This window comes from Vidua macroura, chromosome 18, assembly GCF_024509145.1.
Source record: "Vidua macroura isolate BioBank_ID:100142 chromosome 18, ASM2450914v1, whole genome shotgun sequence".
Classification (NCBI taxonomy): domain Eukaryota; kingdom Metazoa; phylum Chordata; class Aves; order Passeriformes; family Viduidae; genus Vidua; species Vidua macroura.
In genome coordinates this window covers 10,278,310-10,295,403 of record NC_071588.1, presented here as the reverse complement: position 1 = coordinate 10,295,403, position 17,094 = coordinate 10,278,310, and the positions used below count along the sequence as shown (strand labels likewise).

Sequence of the window (17,094 nt, the reverse complement as noted above, 5' to 3'; positions counted from 1 at the left end):
TTCCTTTGGGGCTTTGCTGCCAAATCACAGCTGCTCCTTTTGGGTACCAGGGTTCTCTTTCTGCTGGGATGTGCCACAGGATACACAGCCCCTGTCAGGGCTCCCCCAAAACCTGCAGCACGGGATTGAAGACTCAGAGCTGCCTTTTTACTGGGCCCAAGCACTGTCCCCTCACACAGGAGCTGGTTGTGGGCCCCAACACCCCCCCATACCTGAGACCACTACAGACCCTGACAATGCACACAAACACCTCTGAATTATTTATGGGCACCCTTCCACGCACACACCTGAGCCTGATATGGCCCCCAACATCTGTTCCCCACGCTTGAGACCACTGCAGACCGCAACATCCCGCTGCCCTCCCCAGCACACACTGAGGTTACTTTAGCGCTCGGCCCCCACTATGGGCCCTAACACTCCTGGCGCACACCTGAGCCCCGGCAGGAGCAGCCGCGGCCCCTGCCAGCCCCACGCTCACACGGCGCTCTGGCCGTGCCCCTCACGGCTCTCCCGCCATTCCCCTCCCTCACGCCCCGCTCCCGCCGCGGCACCGCGCAGGCGGCTCAGCCGAGCGCCGATGGCGCGGGCGGTGCGCTCGGTGAGGCGGCGCCGCTCAGCGGCCCGGCCTGAGCTGCCAGGCGGCGTAGCCGAGCGCCGAGCGGGGCCGGGCAGGAAGCGGCGGTGACGGGCACGGCCCGGCGGACACGCTCCGTCCCCCTCTCCTCCTTCTCCTCCTCCTCCTCCTCCTCCTCCTCGTTCCTCCCCGCCCGGGCCCCGCGGACGTGGCCCGCTGCCGCCGGCCGGCACCAGGTGAGGCACCGGCAGAGGGAGCGGCGCCGCTGACAGGCGGGTCCCGCCGGGGCGCGGAGGGCAGGGGGCAGCGCTGGGGCTGGCGGCGCGTTTGGGGCTGAAAAAGGCACTTTGCGGGTGCTGTCCCGGGGTGCCTCATGGCAGGACATGGGGCTGCTCGGGGTCGGGGCAGCTCCCGCGGGGCTGCGAGTGCGGGGTGCGGGCTGTGAGGGTCCGAGAGAGCCCGGCCCGGGCGGGACGGGGGCAGCTGCCCCGCGCCTCGTGCCGGGGGACCGGGAACAGCCGCTGCTGCCTCCCCTTCTTCCTTCGCTCCCTCGTGCCTTGCCGCTGTGCCGGGAGCTGTCCCCGGGAGCTCTCTGAAGTCGGAGCTCCGGCATAGCCGCCCCGAGCGGACGGGAACGCCCCGGCAGGAGCGAGAGGAGCGGCGGGAGAGAGGAGCGGCGCTGCTCCGCCGGGAATACCCCGCGGTCCGTCCGAGCCCGAGTGCGACCCGCGGCGTGCAGGGCACGGGGGAGCCGCGCTTCTGACAGCTCGGAGCGGAGTTGGAAGCGATGACGTAGCTGTGGTGCGAGCAGATGTCTCTGTCCTTTTAATGACACAGAGAAATGATTTGCTGTAGGTGCTGGATGCCATCGAGCAGCACTCGTACTTGCGTGGGAAGGAGAAGGAAGGAGGACACGAGGCAAGTACTAAGCCTTCAGAGTTTTGTTTTATAAATACATCTCCTCGTGTCTCTTCACCCCCCTTCCCCGGGAACGTGAGCGGAATGAATTCCCTAATCCTACAACTATGGCAGTTCTAAACTTCAATAGCCACTGAGTAGCCCTGGTAGATTCCTGGTTTTCCCTGGTCGCTGCCTGGGCAGAGCTCGGTGCTGGGTTTGCTGTCCCCAGCTGGGCTGCTCTCCCCAGGGTGAGGGAGAAGCCCGTGGAACACTGCTCTGGAAGCTGTGTGGAATGCTGGGCTCACACACAGTCCAGCAGCAGCTCCGTGTTTGTTTAAAAACAGCAAAGCAGGCAGTGCTGATTCCAGCCCTGGTTGTGCCAGGAGGGTTTGGAATCTCCCTGCCCATCTTTGTGGATAGTGATCCACATAAGAAGGTGGAAGCAGTCAGGGCTCTGCATCCACGTGGATGCAGTTCCACAGAACACAGGGTGATTTCAAGCTGCTGGGTACAGCAGTGCTGGCTGAGGTTTGTGGTGCTTATGTTGTTTGAGAATAACTGGGCTCCAGTCTGTTCCCCAAGGTCTGCTGACATCTTTTAGCAAACGTTTAGAACGCTGCAGTGCTGGCAGTGAGGCAGCTGGTTTTGCCAGTGGTCATTACTTTGATGTATCCCATCCCAGATCTGTGAGAGGACACGTGTTGGTGTTTCTATGTTGATGGATTGTTTGTGGAGAGAGATAATGCACCATGCTCGTCCTCTCTCTGAGCTAAAAATTGGGCTATTTCTGGTAGGTAGCTATTTTTGTGTTCTCAGGGGCTAATATAACAATATAGGGTGTGTTTTAAATGTAAATACCTGTCTGCAATCTCTCTTCTAACACTGAGCTTCATACAGATATCTGACCATTCTTTCATGCACCCACAGTGAGGCTGCAAACTGTTCCTATCTACATAAATGTCTCATTTATCAAATCCAGATTTCTTGTTTGCTGTCCAGCTCATCATATAACTTCCTCTGGCATCTGATTTGAGGAAACCTTGAGCTGGGTTGTTTCCATCCACCCTCCTCTGTACTGTGGGCTTTCAGATTGCAGACTAATTCTTGTTTGGGTGTGTGTATTGCTTACAGTGATTCCCTCTAAGTACTTCCCTTTTACATTGTTGCATCATTATCAGTTAAAAAGGATCTTAGCAAGTCAAAGCTTTTATAGGTGAGGTATTTCTACTTGTCTGCATTCTAAATGTGGCTCTTGCCATATCTTGCATCAACAGGGTTTTACTGTTAGATTTGTTTTCCATCATGTGTTGCTGGATGGGGGAAACTTTCAGCAGGCATGAGCTCTGTTCCTTCTGAGTAACCTGCTGTCTTCCTTTAAAGGAAAAACCCCGTTTGAATGGAGCAGGGCTGGAGTTTGCTGGACTGCTGGGGAGCAGGAACAGGGCAGTGGTCAGTGAGTTTGGACCAGGAACACAGACTCGTTGTTTTCTCCTCTTACAGGTTTTTGTTCCAGGTTGTTCTGCAGCCTCGTGGGATGCTGCAACATCCAGGTTATAAGAAATGCCAGGGAAGGGGGTGTTTGTGGAACACTTTACATTTTAATTATTTGTTGCTTTGACACAAAAAAAGGTGTCCAAGGTCAATGTTTTAAAATAGGAAATACATACTTTGTTTTAAGACAGAGCTCAGAGTCTTTTAACAGGAGCCCTCTGCAATTCAGTCACAGCATTTACACCAAACTGAGTTTGAATAAAAGTGCAGTTTTGGCATCAAAGGTATTCAAGAAGTAGATTTCTATAAAATTCTGTTTCAGCACCTGCTCAGCTTTATTAATGGACATGCTTTCACATATCAGGCAAAAATTCCAAAAGTGAACCCAAAAGAGTATTTTGTTTTATGCTTACTGTTTTCAAACTGCTTCCTCATTTGGAGGCCATTGATTAAACCAGAAGGATCTGCTTGCCCTTGGCTGTGTAATAAACATGATGCAATTGCCTGGTGCCTGCTTGGTCATCAGTTCTTCCAGGGGCAGCTCAGTGAGTTTCCCTGACAGTCTTTTCATCACTCCCTGAAATCACTCTGGCAGCTTTGTTCTAATTTTCTGAGTGAAGTGTGTTTTAGAAAGTATTGATCTGGTAAACTTAGGGTTCCCTCTGGGTAAAAAGAAGACAATCTCCCCTCTGATTCTTACATGGGCAGCCCAGGTTGTGACTTTTCATTGTGACTGTGTAGTGGGCATCACTTAAAAGTCATCACTGGCATTGTGTGCCAGGAACTCTCATCTGTGAGAGCCTCAGCTCCTCATTAATGAGGAGGAAAGTTGAAATAGAAATTAAAGTAAATTGATAGGGCGTGGCCATCCATCTCTTAACCTACTGAAGGATGTTGGATATCCGAGTTATTAATGGTACTGTGGCAGCTTCTTAATTGTTATAAAGCCCCACTTTCAGCATTAAAGAGCAGTGTTCCTAACATGGCATGTTGCCCTTATTCTGTAGAACTAAACCATGGGAATTCACTTCTAACATCCTGCTGGAAACATGAAAAATATATATTTTTAAAGATTAGTAGGTTTTGCTCTAAGATTTAAGAGATCTGGAGTACTGCTAGTATTAATTTTAAAATTATTTTTAATTTATTTAAATGAATTAAATACTAAAATGAAGTTGACTAATAAGTTTGTTCTTATTCAGGATGGCAAAGTACACATTGGATTGAGCAGGCTGGAAGATTTCTTGTTCATATACTCATGTTTGTGTCACAAATTGTTAGTTTAATTTGTAAGGGCAGGGAAATTTCAAATTTAATATAGGGAGCTTACAAAACAAGTTTGTCTGAGTTGCTAATGAACTAGGCACTTATGCCCTTGGACAGGTAATAGCTTGATGTTGATGTAATTACTTTTTTCCCCCACCCTGAATATTAGGTCAAGCTGGACTCTGGTTGATTTAGAATTTAATGACACCAGTCATTCCGTGGGAGCCTGTGGTCACTCGTGCTCCCTCCTTGGCTGCTAAAGGCTTTCAAATAGGGACAATCTCCCAGTTTGGCCTCCATCTGTACCTCTTCCTGCTGTCACTGTTAATTATGATGCTGGGTTACCTGGGAGCCCAAGAAATTCCTCAAAAGAAGGGCAAATGATGACCTTGGTGTTCCATGAGTTTGGTTTGGGATGAGCAGGTGATGCTGTCTTCAGGAAGAGAGAGAAAAAGCTGTTTGTACTTCCCTAAGAAATTGTCACGGTGAGAGTGGAGATGTTAACCCAAAATCCTGGATAAACTTCCAGCTGCATTCCCCTGGAGTCTAAAACACACACCTGGGTTTGGTTTGGGTTTGTTACTTTTCTACAGAAAATTAGTTCCTGGGGAGTACCCCAGGATCACTGTGGTGCAGAACCTGGCACTGGGAGGAATGAGTCTTGTGTGCAGTGTATGTATTTCCACACATATCAGACAGTTCAGGATGTTGGGACTACCAGATACCATCAACATTTTGTGAGCAGGATGTCATTATTAGATTGGAACTGCTGAATGTCAAACGTTGTGGTGAGTCTGTTTTTCGAGAGATGCAGACTGTGCTCACTTCCTACATTAAATCTCATTTTCCCCTAATTTTTATATGTGAGCTGTGATTCTGTTGCACAGAATCTGGCATAATATTGAGCAGATTTATTTAGTGTTGCCCTTGAACGTTGTGAGTGTTTAAGCCAGATTTACAGGAACACAGTCAGTGATGATTCATGTTGAGATGATGTTTTTCTCCCTTGTAATGGAACATATGGGACTACGTAGCATATGGTACCACTGAAAATTGTTAAATGTGGAGCACTGATTTATTACACAGCAAAAAGGGTTGGGGTTTTCAGTCTAACACTGAGCAGAAAGCTTGTAAACAGCTCTGGCTGTTGGTTTGTGTTGGGTGCACTACTGTGTTGTGTGGTAATTTCAAAGGATTCCTTTAAATGGCAAGAGAATGCTTCCAAAAGTTGTGTGTCTGCCCTTTCACTGTGGTACTGTCTTGCTCTGTGGGATGACAGCTTAAAAAACCTGAAGGAAAAAAAAAATCCTTCCTCTCTCAGATGGGAAGCAGAGGTATTAAAATGTGTAAATAGTTTTTTTCCAGTCTTACTATCCAAAAACACGTCTTTCTTTGTTTTGTTTGGGGTTTTTTGTCTTTATGTGTCTTCTGGAGGGTTTTTTTTTTTTTTTTTTTTTTAACTGAGGCAGGGAGAGGAAACAAACACACACCTTAGTCCTTGCAGTGCACGAGGGAAAGTGGACTAAAGTGCAGCTACAGAGAACATAAATTCCAGACACCTATTTCCTTGTGCTCTCCTGTTTTTCTTAACTATTCATCTTTGGATGGTTGTAATCTCTCCAGAGCAGGCATTGCTTCTGCTCTGGCTCTGTAGGGTCTTGCTGCAGGGTGACTGAAGCTCCCAGGTGCTGTGGTCATACAGGTAATTAATGGCTGGTCACAAATCTTCATTGATTAAGCTTTTTCAGGAATGATTTAAGCAAGAAACTTCATGTAAACCTTAGAATGGTGCTTGTATTTTTCTTTTTTTTCTAATGATTCAATTTATTTGTACATCTTAAAGTACTGATTAAAACAGATATTATGCTAAATTTACTTTTGTTAGGCCAAAAATACATAATTAAGAAAGAATATATATTGTAAATGTTTGGGATAAAAGTCAGATGAGCCTTTTTTCCTCCTTACTTGGTTAGTGACAATCTCCTTCTCAGTTCAGGGTTTCTTGTGTGTGTCTGCTTATTCTGCCTGGTTCAGGTAAAGTTTGGGCATGCTGTGTCCTTTAGAATGGCAACAGATATTTGACATCATTAAAAACTGCTGTTATTTAATAAAAGGAAGTTGTATCTACCCTTGAGGGAATTAACTAATGACCTCTTGTTAACCATCGCCTTCAGGATCTTAGATCCTCCCTTTGCTTGCCTCATCCTTAGTCATACATTGGAAGAGGAAAACAGGCTTTTTTTCCCTCCCTCCCTCCCAACTCTTGAGCAGTTTCTTAACTGGGGATGAACTGGTGACCTAAACCCTGTGAGGAAACTGAAGTGGGGACCACACTTCCATTCCCCTTGTGGAACATCCTACTCCTGTTAAACTCACATGCAGTGCCTCAATTAACTCTTAATTCCCAGCCTTAGCCTGCACATTAAATATTTTTAAAAAAAGCATTAGCCCAAATGAATTTTAATTTCGGGCATTTCTAATCTCAACACTGGCAGTGGTGTCAGTTTTAGCTCTCGAAAAGAGGGGAAAAACATTTCTTATCTGGAAAGTATGCGAGTGGCAGAGCAGATAAGATAATTGAGCCCTAAATGTGAGCTGGGATGGAAACAGGCTCTGCTGAGAGTCAGGTCTCATCCGCTGTGCCACAGTCCAGTGGTGCTTTAATGCATAATAATCCAGGGAGTTTGGTCTTCCTGGGCAGGACACAGGGAATTTTCTCTCTGCTGCTTTTTCATTAAGAGACACGAGCCTTTAGTTCCAGTGTGAGATGTTCATGTTCTCAGAGTCAGGAGTTTTCTGTCATTTGGGAGGCAGACAGCCAAAAATAGGATTTTATGGCTCTCCTGCCTGTAACAACAGTTAGCTGCTAAAGTGAGGAATAGAAATATAAAAACCTTCCAACTTGTTGTTCCACTCAGGCAGCTTTTTCTCAAAACTTCTTGTGTTTTTTTTACATCTGCTGTCTTTCCTCTGTGGGGGATCCCCACAGAGGATAACAAGTTTTCCATTTCCAGCTCTTCCCTTGGACTGAGAGCTCCTGCTGTGATTTAGAGGTTGTGTGTTCAGCACTTGGGCATGGCCCACATGGTGGGAGGGAGCAGCACAGGTACCTAAAACCAGAATAAATGAGTAACCACAGCAATTACTTTTTTTGCTACACAAAGTCTTATTTTTCTTCTGTTTGCTTTAACTCTGCTTTTGTAGTTTTCCACTTGGTATCATAGGATTGCCTTACTAGAAGGTACATTGCTTCAAATGAACTTAGACTCTTACAGAATGAGACATAAGAGGTTTTTTTGTTGCAAAAAATAATATTTGCTTTAGTATTTTGCTGCAGGAATTGTAGCCCAGGAGTTAGACTTCAATACCTGCTGCAGGTATTGAAGCTGTAGTGCAGAAAAAGATCTGCTTCTTTGTAGGGCCATATGGAAATGCCATAAATCAAAATATATCTCACTTAGGCATTTGAGACCTGCAGAAATTACAGTAAACGTGTGATAATGCAGTCTGAGCAGTTTGAATGATTAACTTTTGCAAGTGCTCCAGATTTTAGGTGTGTTGGGCACCTTTTCTACATTGCAGGGTTCCAGTTCTTGTATTAAAGGGAGATTTCTGCCAGTCTGACTTGGTGCCTTAAAGAAGGAGAAAGTTGCTGACTCAGGCTTGTTGTAAATTTGCTTTTTCCTGTGCACCTGAGTATTTTAGAGCAACGCTGTTTATATTTTTAGAGCAGTCTTACTTTTTTTGATATGCTAAGCCCAAACCAGAGGTGCTCAAATAAGATTGTGGTCCGATCTGTTGGACAGTTTGTGCTGGATCCAGGTTCTGGAGATACCCAGGGAGGCAGAGGGATGGGATCCCAGTCCCAGTGCTGTGCAAGCTGCTGCTTGGAGCCCCAGGCTACCAGTGCAGCTCTGCTGGTGTTTAAGGTCAACTCCTTGCAAATATTTTAGCAAGGCTTATATTCAAATGCTATTTATAAGACCAAACTAATTTCTTTCCTCCTAATAATGGCCTTTTGGCTGATGACAGGGCTGGAATCCTGAAGATCTGGATTCTGTATGCCACTAGTCAGCTGTGTATCCACAGGGAAGTTGTTTGCCAGCTTTCTGCCTCACTTTTTATCTGTACTTAAAAAAATAAAAAAAAGCTGACTAATACCTGCCTCACAGGCTGTGAGAGCACAGTTAGTAGGATCTTTGAAAAACGCTGTAGGAGTTTTCAGGGGGTTTATTATGGTTAAGGTCCTGTAATGAGAGAACTGGTTAAGCCTGGCTTATTGTTAGAGCATTCATTAAGGAGCCTTAATAGCTGAAGCTCTGATAGAGGCTGTTCCTGGCTTCACCTGCAATTACCCTGGGTCCATCCAGGCTGCTGCAGCTCCAGGGCTCTGGAGCAGAGCTGGAGCATCTGCAGGGATGTTGGAGCCTGCCTGGAGCCTCGCTGCCATTTCACGGCTGGCTTTGCATGCAGGTCATGCCATAGCCTCAGTGAGTTTGGGCACTTCAGCATGGTGATGATGACTTACTCTGCCACTAGTGAGCCCTTAGCACCTTCATGCCAAAAGAAATGCTATAAAATCAGCTGAGATTTTCCTGTGTGTCTGCCTAACTCGGAATTTGCCCTGTTTTCGCTTTGTAAATAGAACAACAACAACAACAAAAAACACTTTGAAAAATGTATTAGCAACAGAAATTTTAGTATTAAAAGGTGTAAACCAACGATTAAAAACCTCTTAAATCTGATGATCTTCAAGCTCAGGTCTTTTGACAATCTCTGAAGCTTTTGTGTGAATGCGGACATTGTGGCTTTTAAAATTATTTTATAGTATATATAGAAAGTATCTATCAGAATTTCTTCCCTTCTGGCCACCATTATAACAACTGTGCAAGGAAAGGCAAAATCCCCATTTTTGGGAAAGCTAGATACCAGTGTTTATTTCCCAAACCAAGTAGTCATTAGCAATAGTACCTTATTAAACTTTAATAACTTTCTTAAAATTCACACTCACTTGAAAGTCAAGATGCAGCCTTGACAGCTGGAGGTCCTAATCCAGACAGTTTTATTTATCTTTGCAGTTTCATCTCTTCATTATTATATACAAAAGTTGTTTTCTGTGTCTTGGCAGATTAGAAGTGTATTGACTGAAAGAAAAATAAAAACTTGGATTCCTATTGAAACACAAGGCTGGAGGAGGTAGGGATCAGGGGTTGGGAGCAGGAAATGGATTGGTTGTGAATTTAAAATCATGAGTCTGCAAATTAATATTAATTTTGAGCTGATTTTAGTGCTGAATCAAAACCAGCTGTTATTCCACCTGTCCTTTCTCCCACTGAGCTGGGTTGGCACAAACCTTTGTGCTACCAAGGGTGGTTCAGATCAGCAAACTGGTCCAGCTGTGAAATAACCAGGGCTGGCAAAGCCAAGGGTTTGGAGGTAGGAACAGACAGAGGATGAGGATGGATGGTACAAACTTCTGCTGAATTACACTGTGAGTGTTTTACTAAAAAAAAATAAAAAGAAACCAAACAAAACCCCTCCAATGCCACTGTTGGATTTCAGTTAATGAGTAAATGAACGAGTTTCAGTTTCTATTTCTTGAGCCTGGGTTGGCTCCAGCAGCACTGAGTTGTTCTGGGGAAGACTCGAGTCATTGTTAGCACTCCCTCCTTTCACTGGCTTTTATTTATTTGAAGTGCTTTTTTTAGGAAACCAAATTTTGATGCTTTACAGTACTTGCACCTGCCTTTTTTTTTTTTTTTTTTTTTTTTTTCGGTTTTGTATTCAGATTTAACCAAGGAAGGGTTTTTCTGAAAGGCTGACACAATTTGCTGTACGTTCATTGCTCAGTGGTTTAAAATTTACATGGACAATTATCCCTGCCTTAAAAAGTAGGGGAAAATCCCAAGCAGAATATTTGCATTGAGGCACTGACAATATTGACTAGATGATGATACAGGTATTCCCAAACATGAAGATGTATTTCATATTTCAGGTATACAGTGGCTTTTTAAAATGTTAGGCCATGTCTCCATAGAAGAGGAAGGTGGAAAGTGAAGGTGAAAAGTTACTTCATAATATTAAATAAAATTTGTTGTTTAAGTGTGAGAATTATTTGCAGTTTATAACCAAGATCCTAAATTTAGAGAAGGAAGCACCAATTTATATTCATTGTCTACAAATAGACTGTTTCATTAATACAAATGAGGAGAGTTTGTTTGGTTTTTCTTCAGGAAAATCATTATTTAGGGTAAACAGTGCAGCACAAGAGAAGCCTTTCTGAGCATTGCTAAACCCACCTGGCTTCCAAAGCCATCCAGGGAATTTGTGGTGGGTGTTTGAAGAATAAAACATCTCCGTTTAAAGAGCATTTGGCTGCTGGTGCCTGGGCCTTTCCTTCCAGGGAGCGTTTGCAGCTGCTGTCAGTGAAGCTGTCGGTAAGAGCCTCGAGGGCGTGGAGAGAGGAAGTCAGAAACTTTCATATTTATGATCTCTGTCTCTGAACAAAGGGGACGTTTAACTGGTGTCATCATTCATAAATTAGGAACTCTTGCAAAGCAGAGCTGAAAGGCTGAGGGGCAGGATGAAACCCCCCCTGTGCCTCTGGATTCCAGCAGCTTGGAAGTTGTGTCAGAGATGGGATTGTGGAGGTGAAGAGCTCCCACTCACCCTGGCAGGAGGAACTGCTGAACCACAAGGCTTTGCTGCTGCTGTTTGTAGCAGGGGGATGTGGGGCACAATCTGAGCAGGGAGTGAAGAAACCTGGCAGAGCTCGTTGTCTAAATGAGTGAAGGGATGGCTGTGCTGGGCTCTGTGCTGCTGGGGCAGGCTGGTTTTTAAAAAGCAGGGGGTTTAAGCACCAAAGAACCAAAGCTGGTGGTAGGAGGTGGCCAGGGAGCTGCGTGTGTGTGCACTGGGGAAGGTTTTGGTTCCTGTTTGGGGATGTCCCCACCCTGGCCAGGCTGCTGTGCCCAGCAGGTATTGTTCCCTCTGGAGCAGGATGAGCTCAGCTCCATGACCTGAAGCCTCTCCTTGGCTGTGTGGAGGTTTGTTGGTCTTTTGGTGTCAGGGCACCAGTAGAACCAAAAATTTAATGATTGTTAAAATTTTGGTTCCATAAACTGTCACGTGATGTATTCTGTCTTCTCAAGGGAAAATCCGTATGCAGTGTACAGGGGTTTTCTTGTTCAGGAATTTGTGTGCTGCCTTTTTTTTAGGTCAGGCCAGGGGAGAACACTTTGCCTTTTTATTGGGAGCTTGCAGAGATTTTGGAGGATCTTTGCTGCCTTTGTAGCTTACTCTGATGTCTTGGACCACCTTTGAGTGGGACATCTGCACAACTGAGTTTTTAATATTTTACATTATCTTACATTTCCTTCTTTTTCCTCTCCTCCCTCCACTATTGCTATCATCTGTGTACAAAAAATAAGGCTCAAACACACTTTAAAATGTCCTCCTTAAATGGTTGCATGTTCAGGGGTTTGATCCTTGTATTGGCCCATCATTGAGATAAATGAATGTGCTGATGTTCTGCAGTGAGATTGGAAAAAAAAAAAAAGTTAATGAGACATCTGGGTGAAGGGAGCAAGCATCAAATGAAAGTTGCTTTTCTGTTTTATGGCAAGTCAAAATATTTTGGAATTAAAAGCAAAACTGAAGCTGAGTAAATTGTTTTTGTTTTTTTTTTTTTAACCACTTGTACTTAGAGCTTATTTTATGTAATTACTGGGGCGTGACTTTAAGTTCTGGGCAGGACTTTGTGGCTTGTTAACATCGAGCTGAGCCTCTGATGTTGCAATGAAGAAGGAAGTGAGCGTGTGTCTGCTTGGGGAGGGGGACTGCAGAGCCCTTCTGCCTGCCTGCATAAGGTGGGAATTGCAGCTGGCTGGGTATTTTTAGCTTCAGAATACCTCATTTTGAATGTGAATTTTGTTTTCTTCTTGTTAATCAGAGGTTTTGGTAAATTAAGCTCTCAGTTACTGGTTTAAAGAGGTTTTTTTTCTTACCAAAATGCACTAAACACATGAGTTCTTCACCCTAGTTTTATTTATGAAAGATTTTAAGTTATTTTTTTAAACCTCCAAGGCTGCAGGACTGGGTGTGATGCATTTCCTAAGTGTCTCTTGTCCTCTCTTGGTTTTTGCAGTTGTGCATCCACGGGTAAGGATAGAGACATAGTAGGGATTGCAGGGAGAGGTGAGGCTTCATAGATCAGCCCCTGTTTCTCCAGCTTAATTATAGAAAAAAAAAGGAAAATTAGTGGATCTGATTTTGTTCCCTCCTTGTAAAAAAGATGCAGCATAAGGACTTTTTCCTGGGTTGGAGGGAGAGGCAGAAGACAGCCTCAGTTTCCATCAGTGTTTTCCAGTCATTTGCTGTAACAGAAGTGATTCACTGCTGTTCAGTTGTTCATCCTGGCCTGAGGTGAGACATATAGAATGTTTCTATTTTAAGCTCTTCAGCATAATGGATGAATAAACTCACCCTTCTTATGGTTTTTGCCACAGTAGGTGAGCTTTCCTTCCTGGGATCTCTGTTTTGCTGCACTGGCCTAAAATCCTCGCCCTCTGAAAGCTCTTGGTGTGCTGTCAACTCCGGTGGAAGAAAATGTTCTGACCATTTTGCTTCAGGGTTGCTGATCTTAAACTGCACTGTTAAAAATAACAAGTTTTCTGAAGGCACATGGTGATGTTTTCCTGGCTCCCTGCCTCTTCCCCCCCATATAAATACGATTAAATGCCACCAAAACTCAGCAATCTTTAGGTCAAGTGCATAGCCATGTGCATTTGTTGCAGCATTAACAGTGGTTATTCCAGCTTTCTCAAAGAAAATTAAGGATATTTTCATAAATGGAAGTCTTCTGCTTGCCACAGTAAGTACCACACAAGCAGTTTATGTACCAGGGCATAGAGTTTTGAGATTATTTTTGTACTGCTTTAAGCTGTCTCATGCTGACTCAGTCTGGCTGTAAAATGCTGAAGTCTTGTGATCTAGAGTAAGTATTTTTTCTGATGGGAGAGCAGGTGTATGCTGGAGATCAGCTTTTCTCTATGACTAAAACATTTTTTATGTTGATCTTGAAGGACCTGCTTTCCCCAAGCACCCTTTCACTGGCTGAGCTTTGGGATCAGTCTGTCTTAGCCAGTGTTGATGGTTGCACTTTGACATTTTCTGTGTAAGAAGCTGCAATGAAGTCTAGAGTGTGTTATCTGAAATCAGACAGACCTGATGGCAAATGCTTTCAGTTATGGGTTCAATAAATCCACGCTGGAAGGAAGGACAGGGCAGAAAGGCACTTCCAGGCTGATGGTGGCAGAAGTACCTTTAACCATCTGAATTCCTTGTAGCTTTCCCAGGATCTTTCTACAGTAATTTGGGAATATTCCACTGTTTTCAGAAGCAGCTTTAAAATGGTATCCTCCCTCCTAAATTAGATGCCAAATGATTCCTTTCCTGAATTAAATCAAGAAACCTCTGATGGTTCAAATGGAAGTCTTGAGCCCATGTGTAAGGCTGCCAAATTTATCTGCTGAGGAACTCGGAGAATTTATCTCTGTGGAACTCAGAGCAGGTAGTTAAAGAGCTCTGCTGCCTGTGTTGGGACTGACTTAAACCCAAATCCCAAACCATACCAGAACACAAATCAAATTTTGCTATGGAATTTGTTTGAAAAGCTTTTGCTGGCTTGTATTTAATTTTAATGATGATATATTTTAATTGGCTGTCAAAAATGTGCTTCAAATGAACACAATGCACTTCTCTGTATGTGCTGGTCATCTTGTTCCCTGTCCTTAAAGTGCTTGGGCTCTGTGTGTCCCTGTTTGGGAAGATAGTGCAGCCTTTTGAAGGACACATTTTCTGTGCAGCCTTTAAATCTCTCGGGTTTGTTGAGTGTTTGCCTTGGGTTACCCTTTGAGATTTACAGGGCGGTTTGTGTTTGTTTTGACTGTTGCTTTATCTCACTTTCTCAGTAAGTCCAGTCTCTTCTGGCCATGAGTGATAGGAGGGGAGGATGAGGAAGTTCTGGGAGCCTGTGTTTGGAATGCTGTGCTTCACGGTGCACGCTTGGATTCTTTTCCTTAGCCTTTGTGTTGATTCTGTGATTGAAAGAGCTGTAAAGGTACTGTGATGATGGAAATGAATTAAATGGTTAAATGTCTTAATCATTCAGATGTGAAATGTCCTTTTCTGCTTGTACTTCCCTTGGTGTTCCTGTGTATTGGCTAATCCTTGGTGACAAAACACTCCTTGTCCCACCCTTGCACAGCAAAGGGGCTTCCTCAGCTCGTTTATTAATCTTTAAGCTTGATATTGACATTTCACTTCCAGGTTTGGAAGCTGTTTTACACTGCAGACACAGAAGCCAGTGGTCATATTTAGTGCAGTGGTTGGTTCATGTCCCCATGGTAGGCTGGGGGGTGTTTGCCTGTGTGTTATTCTGCACCCGCTGTGGGAATTGTTGTGTCTTCCTGAGTAACACTCACACAGCAGTCATGGACATGAAATGGGTTTTAAAACACGGTATAAAAATGACAGTGCTCTCATTCAGCTCTTCACCAGAGCTATGAATGATGCAGTGCTGAGAGCTGGTGGTTTGTACATTGAAGGATTTATGCAGATGTATTTCTGGGTGGATTGCTGTTTTTTTAAAAAGCATTTTGAAGTGATACATGTTCTGTGTGTGTATAGTGGGGTAGCTGAATCATCCTCTGTGGAAAAGAGCATTTTAAATCTACTTATTCATCCAGTGCCAGCACAGGTGAAATGTTTGGGTCCTCCTTTTATCCAGGTGAGGTGAGTGCTGAGGTGCAGTGTAGAATTCCTGTGAGTGTAATTCAGGCTGTGCAATGCTGTGCTGAGAGCTGAGCTCCTTGTGCATCCCATCAGGGCCCCTCAGGGATGCTGTGCTTCGTGGGCACTGGCAGCTGAAACTCAAATTGGGGCAGCCAGGTCAGTGCACGATTCTGCAGATGTTCCTGAGGTGGAGCTTCTGGCCACGACTGACCTTGTGTGCCCAGCAGTCCTTATTGCTGGGAGACACTGCTGGATCTTAAACCTTGGTTTGGAAAATTAGTTCCTGCAGTTCATGGGAGCAGCAGTGCTGTGCTTGTCTCCACCGAACAGTTAAGCTACTTAGAAGCCACAGTTTTAATCTTTATGGAGAAGGAAATGGGAGTGTTGCAAGCACACCTTATATAATGCACATAATTACTGACATTACCCACACTTCTCCTACTGATGCCAACTCCTGGGCATGCAGCTGGCACTTCCCCAGAGAGGTGACACATGACAAATGTGTTCTGGCTATTTTGCTGAGCAGGTTTCCTGTAACAGCTGCCCATGAGCTGCTCTTCAGACTCCCAGGGACCTCTGACAAATCTGGTTTGGTTTGTGTTTCAGTAGTGCTTCCTGTAGCATAACTTAAAATGCATAAGGGCAAATGGAAGCCATTGTATGCACAGGCCTGTCTATGCTCTTTCCTGTTGCTTCAGGGAATTTGCATTTGTGTTTTTGGGAAAGCAGGAGGGACCTGGGAATTGGGTAGACTCGTGAACATAGAAGTTTTGGTTATAATATTCAGATTTTGTATCTTCATCTCCTCTTTTGTAGCACTGATTGCAGCTAGAAACAAGACACTATATTAATATGATTGGGTTGACATCTGTGGATTCTGCTTTGGTATTGAATGAGTGCTGCTGTGCAATTGAAGGCCATATAATGTCTGAAAAGGAAGAAATTCTGATAAAATTGATACTCTCCTTCAGAACTAAAACCAACTGTGGATTCCTGCAGCCTGGTCTGTGCCTTACTTTATTGCTGCCAACTGTAGTGATCTGATACTTCAGAACAAACCCTTAATTTAGTGTAAATATTTGCAAAGTATTCCAGCTTTACTTTACATCAGGTGTTTTCTGAAAAGACCCTGACCAGAAGTCTTCTAAAGAAAATTCAATGTCTAGGGAAAAAAAAAATCATTTTAGGTGACGTCTGATGCTGGCAAGGGGGTTCTGTGAGTGCTGGGGAAAACTCTGTGTATTAGTAGTTCTTTGTCCTTGTTGACATACTACTGCTAATTTATTATAGTAACATGACAGACTATTCAAATGGGGTGCCACATTTAGCTGAACTCAGTGGAAATATATATTTAAGTTCATGCTTGGAGAACTTCATTGTCAGTATAAATATTGCAGATAAGTGGGTGGTGTTACACTTCACCGAAAGTTTTGTCCTAAGAGAGCTGAAGACTGGTCTGGGGTTGCAGAGGGAGCCTGCATGAGTTTGGGGACTCATTCTCAGTAAAACCAAACTCTCACTTCTGGATGTATCCCTTTACTGGGATAGCAAATAGTTTTTTGTCCTCAAATCAAGGGCTTGTGACCCTCTTTGCAGTCCCATGGTGAAAATGAGTGAATCTTGTTCTGTGTCCACGGTCTTGTGTAAGCAGATACCCTTCCAGTTGCTGGTTTGTGGTGGATTTGTTTTAGGCTCTCTCCATTGATCAATGAGGTTGTGACTTTCAGGTATTCAAAAGTGAGGTGGAATTTCTCTTTTGTCCTACTGGATTTTTATCAAGAGTCCTGGTAATTCAAGAAGGCCATGGTGTACTCTCTGAAGGTGAGCCTGCTGCTGTTTGGTAATTCTAGGAGCCCCAGGCCTTATCTGGAAGGGTTATTAGTTGGCTGCTTGCACACAAATGTCTGAGCTCTTGTCAGATTAGAAGTCAAACCCAAAAATGTGTCTTTATCTTGAAATGCATAACCAAAACTGCGTGGATCTTCATCACAGTCCTGCATCCATGTGCTTTCTTTGCAGCTGTTTTGATCATGGACTAAAAATATTGATATTGATCAACACAGTATAAA

General features: G+C 44.3%; 1 protein-coding gene across 3 annotated transcripts in view; it reads left to right on the top strand.

Annotated features, from left to right (window-relative positions):
* The first annotated feature begins 672 nt into the window (after positions 1-672).
* The window catches only part of TAOK3 (TAO kinase 3), a 75,446-nt gene continuing 59,024 nt past the window's right edge, over positions 673-17,094 (top strand). Inside the window, exons 1-2 of one of the 3 annotated variants that reach the window (XM_053994289.1) lie at positions 5,854-5,933; positions 9,360-9,427. The gene's annotated coding sequence lies outside the window, so the exon portion shown is untranslated. Of the gene's footprint in view, positions 811-5,853; positions 5,934-9,359; positions 9,428-17,094 lie in introns of those variants that run through there. The other 2 variants (XM_053994291.1, XM_053994292.1) reach the window with 2 other exon arrangements.